The following is a 6,000-nucleotide window of genomic DNA, read 5'->3' as shown; positions in this document are numbered from 1 at the left end:
CAAAGCCAGAGAAGCTGGGATCAAAGAAGAGGTACAACCCTCAGGCAAGAAACGAAGCCGCAGAGCTGGAACTGAGCAAGAAGGACGTGGGTAATCAGAGCATCTGGAGAGGAAGAGGCTCAGGCTTACATCTGCTGATGTCTGGGGAGGTTCCAGCTGACCTGGAAGTTCAGGTTGAAGGAAATAGCTGCGATCTATGGTGAAATCCTCATCACCCACTAATAAACATCGAGTGTCCCTATGCGGGCCCTCCAACATCAAGTAGCAATGTGTGCTACCTACATCAGCCCCCCTACTTCCATGCTGTTTTATAGAAAGAGTGGCATACTTTCCTCCTACCAAAGTTATCTTACAGATAAATTAATTCTGCTGTTTTTAAACCGCCTTTATCTCCATGATCTTGGCATTTACATGCCACATTTTTTCAGTTGTATGTTAATGTGATATTTGTCCATTAAAATTCTGAAAGTCTTTAAAACAAGAGGAAGAACAAAATTTCTGGATGTTCAGCCTAATATACCTTTCTGGGCGATCTCTGTCTTTGTCTTTTAATGTTTTTTTTTTTTTTTTGAGACGGAGTCTTGCTCTGTCACCCAGGCTGGGGTGTAGTGGTGCCATCTCAGTTCACTGCAACCTCCTCCTCCCAGGTTCAAGCGATTCTCCTGCCTCTGCCTCTGGAGTAGCTGGGATTATAGGCATGTGCCACCACACTCAGCTAATTTTTGTATGTTTAGCGGAAATAGGGTTTCACGATATTGGCCAGGCTGGTCACGAACTCCTGACCTCAAGTGATCTGCCTGCCTTGGCCTCCCAAAGTTCTGGGATTGAGCCACCACATGAGCCACCATGCCCAGCCTCATTGTCTTTGAATCCTTCTACTACCCTGTAAATTGTAGAAAGCTGAGTCAAGCAAATCTTTGTGTCCAGATCAATGCAAATGAATTGTGTCCCATAGAATGCAATTGATTATTGCTCTATGGATACTGATCAATTTTTATCAATTAAGAAAATCTATTTCTGCATTCCTGGTTGCCTCAGAGTAGACACTCAAAAATGTTTGTTGACTGAATAAATAATATATGAAGGAAGCTTAAAATAAAAACCATAAGAACCCTCCAATAAAAGTGTACCATTCTTATAGGTAAGATGGGATTCATAGCACACCACTCATCTTTCAGCTGCCAAGGAGCCTTGTCCACAATGCCTCTAGGCCCTTCAGCCTCTACAGGTTCAACTACCCACTACTCACTGCTCATTCAAATACAGTCTCAAATGAGGGCACTCCCACTTGGCTGTCTTTTTTTTCTCCTCCAGCCCTTGAGATACCATGCATGGGTGGGATCTCTGGTCTTCTGTTGACTAAAGGCAGCGAACCACCTAGAAAGGAAACTGCAGAGTTACAATAGGTACACCTCACCATAGAACACTACACACCAATTACAGAGAGAAAAAGAGAGACAGCGAGAGAGAGACGTGGCAGAAAGATGTGGAACTTATCCAAGACGCCTAATGTTAAAAAAACTCAAATTGCAGAACATGTTAGTATGATCCCATTCTTGTTAAAGCACTTGCATATAAGTTGGTATATTCATTAAACAGAATGAATACAATCATATGCCAAACCTTTGAAAGAAAGTTGGGATTATGGAAAATGTTTCCTTTATAGGCCATGTGTTTCTGTAATATTTCAATTTTTTTTTTTACAATAATCACATATCACTGTTGCAAGTAATAAAAAAAACCTACAATTTTTTTTTAAAGGAAAAGCAGCTGATTCTACAAACAGAAACCCATCTTAGTTCACTTGGGCTTCCATAAAATATACCAGAAACTAGGTAGCTTATAAACAGCAGAAATTTATTTCTCACGGTTCTGAAGGCTGGGAAGTCTAAGATCAAGGCACTGCAGATTCACTCTTTGGTGGGAGACTGTTTTCTGATTCATAGATGGTGCCTTCTTGCTGTGTCCACACATGGTGGAAGGGGCAAGGCAGTTCTCTGCAGCCTGTTTTATAAGGCACTAAACCGTATCACCTTCCAATGTTTCCACCTCCTAATACCATCACATTGGTGATTAGGTTTAAACACATGAATTTTAGGAAGATACAAACATTTAGCCCATAGCAGAACCCTAAGATGCAGGCCCCAAGGCAGTTTTCCTGGGTCCCCAATGTAGGAAACATTAGTTTTTATAATATAATACTATTTTCAATCAGAACCAAAGAAAAAAAGAAAGTGGGTAAATAGTGTTACCTTCAAACACAAAAGATAGCAACATTTTCAATGTAATGGTTTTCAAAGTACTCTGACAGAAACACACCTGGAATAAAACAGACAAAGTTTATTAGAATTTTTCACTATTTGGTAGTGTTCATTAGCTTACAATGACCTTAGTGCCAGGAATAATTCATCAGAGAAGTCATCCTGTCACTGACGAATCTCGAAATGCTTTGTAAGTTTCCATCAATGTCAGTGTTTCACAAGTTTGCTTTTAAAAACATTTATTAAGCATCTAATGGGTGCCTGATATTTTACTACTTTCTTTCACATGACTATTCTTATCTTTTTTATTAAATGTTATTTAGTAAGTATTATTTTTCTCCTGTTTTTGGATGAGAAAACATGGGCTTATTGTGGTTAGGAAACTACCTGATTACCAGACACCTTGATATGAGGTAAAATGGGGAATGTGTGTATAAATGAAATAAATTCAAGCTGGAACCACTGTGCTAAGTGAACACAAGTGTCTCATTTTGTGGAGGACTCACCTTGGGCAACTGGCCCAGCACTCCCTGGCTATTTGGATCTAACACTTCCTTACACATTTCGGGAACATTGTTCCCAAACAGAAGGTCAGAGAGTCCCTGAAGTCTACACATGAACTCCTTAGGAAACATTCCCGGAGTCCTAGGACTGGGAAATAGCTTAGGTTTCGTTTTTTTTCTTTTTTCTTTTTTTTTTTTTTTGAGATGGAGTTTCGCTCTTGTCGCCCAGGCTGGAGTGCAGTGGCGTGATCTCAGCTCACTGCAACCTCTGCCTCCCAGGTTCAAGCAATTCTCTTTCCTCACCCTCCCAAGCAGCTGGGATTACAGGCATGTGCCACCATGCCCAGCTAATTTTTTCTATTTTTAGTAGAGATGGGGTTTCTCCATGTTGGTCAGGCTCGTCTCGAACTCCCGAACTCAGGTGATCCACCAGCCTCAATCTCCCAAAGTGCTGGGATTACAGGCGTGAGCTTAGGTTTCTATGAGATCTGATCCATTTGGATAATTATAAACTCCCGAAAAGTGATATTTGAGCAGACATCATGTTGTCATCATAAAAATAAAATCATGGCACTGACATGTCTGAAATAGTCCTCATATTCTAGCCACTGCTCCCTTAAGGCCATACTGTCCAGACTTTTGGATTTGACAAACATGGTCATCGCCACACTGACAATTTAATCCCAATACTTCAGTGATGGTGCTGTGGGCTCACTGATATTAGGTTGGTGCAAAAGTATTTGCAGTTTTTATCATTACTTTTAATGGCCAAGCCCGCAATTACTTTTGCACCAGCCTAATTCATTTTACCCTAGAGGTAAGCAAATGTGGCCATATTTTTATACCAGCACCAGGGGGCAGCAATGTGCAAATAACGCTGTTCTGTGGCCTCCTCTGCTTGGCCTGGTTTGGGAGGAGGATGTGGCTATCATTCCCTAGTGCTTCTCAGATTTAAAATAATGGTAATATAATCATTTCAGCTCTGCTCTGGAAACTGCTGGCGCTAATTCATTTCAGATGAAAATACACAGACTACACACATGTGCATCAAATCAGTCTTTTTGGGATTCAGGGTTTGCTCATTCGGGCATTTGTTCACCTAACCTTTACTCAGAACCTACTGCGTGCCAGGCACCACCCTGGATGAGGCCACACTCCCATCCAGTGGGGAAACAGACACACCCCATCCAAAACCACAACCTTCCCTCCTTTTTCAGTTTCCCTTAACCACTTATTTTTTAACTTTTTTTCTTGTGAGTGATTTGTATACCTTGTTGGAACATACACTCCTTGACAGCTGGGAATTTGTATCTGTTTTGTTCACTGGTGTATCCCCAGCTGCTAGAACAGTACCTGGGATATAATTAGGGTTCAATAAATATTTTTTGAATGAACAGGTATAAAATTATTGAGACATGCCATAATGGAGGTGGATGTGCACATCTTCATATGAACTAGATTATGCTAAATTATTCACTTGAATAAATTTATTGTTTTACCATTCCCACTAGCAGTGAATGGGAGTGATGCCTGAAAATAACATTAAATTATCTGGTATTAGCATTAGAAGGAATTTGGGACATCATCAAATTCTCCTTTTACAGAAGAAGAAATTGAAGTCAAAGTGAAGAAGAGATTTGCCCAAGGCTACCTACATCTGGATGGTTGCGTCAGGATTCCAAGCCGGGACTTCTGACCCCAGCCCACTGTGTTTTCACCACACACCCTGCTGCCCGCTTGACTTTTTCATTTTCCTCAGATATCACCGCCTGGAACAATAAACTGCATAAGTTAATGACCTGATCTGTCTAATTCTCATTTGGTAATTGGCAGACACCAGATTTGACTGTCTGCATTCAAGAACTCCAAATCAACCCTCTTAAAGGCATCTCTGCTCAGCCTCTCTGCATGAGATCCGGTATTTAGTTCCTAGCACCTACTGTGTACTAAGTCCTTCAGAAACATCTGGTCATTTGAACCTCACAACAATCCTATGCAAGTGCTATTACTATTCCCGTTTTACTGATGAGAAAATATAATAACAGTGTACATTGAACCCACAGGGTATGTAGCATGAACTCAGGATTGTTCTAAGGATTCCATACTTGTGAGCTCATTTAATTCCCCGACAGCCTTTGAAGTGAGTACTGTTATTGTTTTCTATTGTAGATGTGGATATTGAAGTCAAAAGAAGGCAAGATGTTTGTCCAAGGCCAAACTTGGAAATGCTTTGCTGGGAAATGGCAAAGCCACCCTGTGTTTCATTACTGTGCTCTGCTTCCCCACTGAACATAGAGGAGCTGTGGAGTCACTGGCACAAGGTCACACGGGCTGTGCCAGCTGACTCCACTTTTGTGCATGGCTTTTCACAACAAGTTGGAGGTTTGGGCCAGAAAATCCTTTTGTTAGAAAGTCACAGATCTGAAACTCAGCACAAAAGAGGAGACAGTGATAATGCAAAAACTGCCTGGGCTGCAAGCAGCATTTCCTCTTTGGGTTTGTTTTTCTTTCTAATTTGCCAAGCTCTTTCCAAGCCGAGGCAGCTGCCACACAAAGCTCTTGAAGAGATCCCACTAGCTGGCCAAGGGACAACCATTAGACGGATGGGCTGGACCTTCTGTTTCTACCCTTCCATCTGGGCACCAAGAGGCTGGGTCTGCCGTGGGTGTGGGGACACCCTGAAGCTTAGCCATTCCAGGCTCAACCGGAGAGTGAACTGAAGTCACCTCACAGTGACTTGGATGTGATATTTCTGGGAATGAAGCTGGTTTGCTCTGTCATTCTGTTGAATTAATCTGGGCTCTGAGCCCCCTTGAAAATCATCAGGAGAACACAATCTAAAAAGATGGGCAGGAAGTGGTTCTTTTGCTGGCCGGAGGTGATTTTACTGATTGAACTTTTACATGTGGTATGGAACAAATGAACAGAAAAGGCTCGACTTACGAATTCTCTGCCGTTAGTTCATCTGCACATGTTCTGACTTCTGAAACTGAAGCATGCTGGTAAATCTCAGAGCCTCTTTCCAGCAGTGTCAAACTGTGATGAACAAAGGCTTTGCAGTCTGGTATACCAGGGGGTGCTTCACCACACACCTTGGGTGACTATATGACTCTGGACAAGTAACTTTGCCTCTCTGAGCCTCAGTGTCCTCATCAATGAAATGAGAGTTATAAAGCTTTTCTCACAAGGTTGTTTTAAATGTCTGGCACCTAGTGTGTGCTCAATAAACAATGCCT

General features: G+C 41.8%; 1 long non-coding RNA gene across 1 annotated transcript in view; it reads right to left on the bottom strand.

Moving 5' to 3' along the window:
• Positions 1-540: 540 nt before the first annotated feature.
• LOC103246329 (uncharacterized) overlaps positions 541-6,000 on the bottom strand; it is a 244,336-nt gene continuing 238,876 nt past the window's right edge. The window contains exons 6-8 of the long non-coding RNA XR_502363.3: positions 4,420-4,533; positions 2,253-2,319; positions 541-1,377 (exon numbers count right to left, since the gene is read on the bottom strand). This is a non-coding gene — a long non-coding RNA (uncharacterized lncRNA). The remainder of the gene's footprint in view (positions 1,378-2,252; positions 2,320-4,419; positions 4,534-6,000) is intronic.

The sequence above is a fragment of the Chlorocebus sabaeus genome, chromosome 27 (assembly GCF_047675955.1).
Source record: "Chlorocebus sabaeus isolate Y175 chromosome 27, mChlSab1.0.hap1, whole genome shotgun sequence".
NCBI lineage: Eukaryota > Metazoa > Chordata > Mammalia > Primates > Cercopithecidae > Chlorocebus > Chlorocebus sabaeus.
The sequence above is the reverse complement of the archived record's forward strand: the minus strand, read 5'-3'. Positions and strand labels throughout refer to the sequence as shown.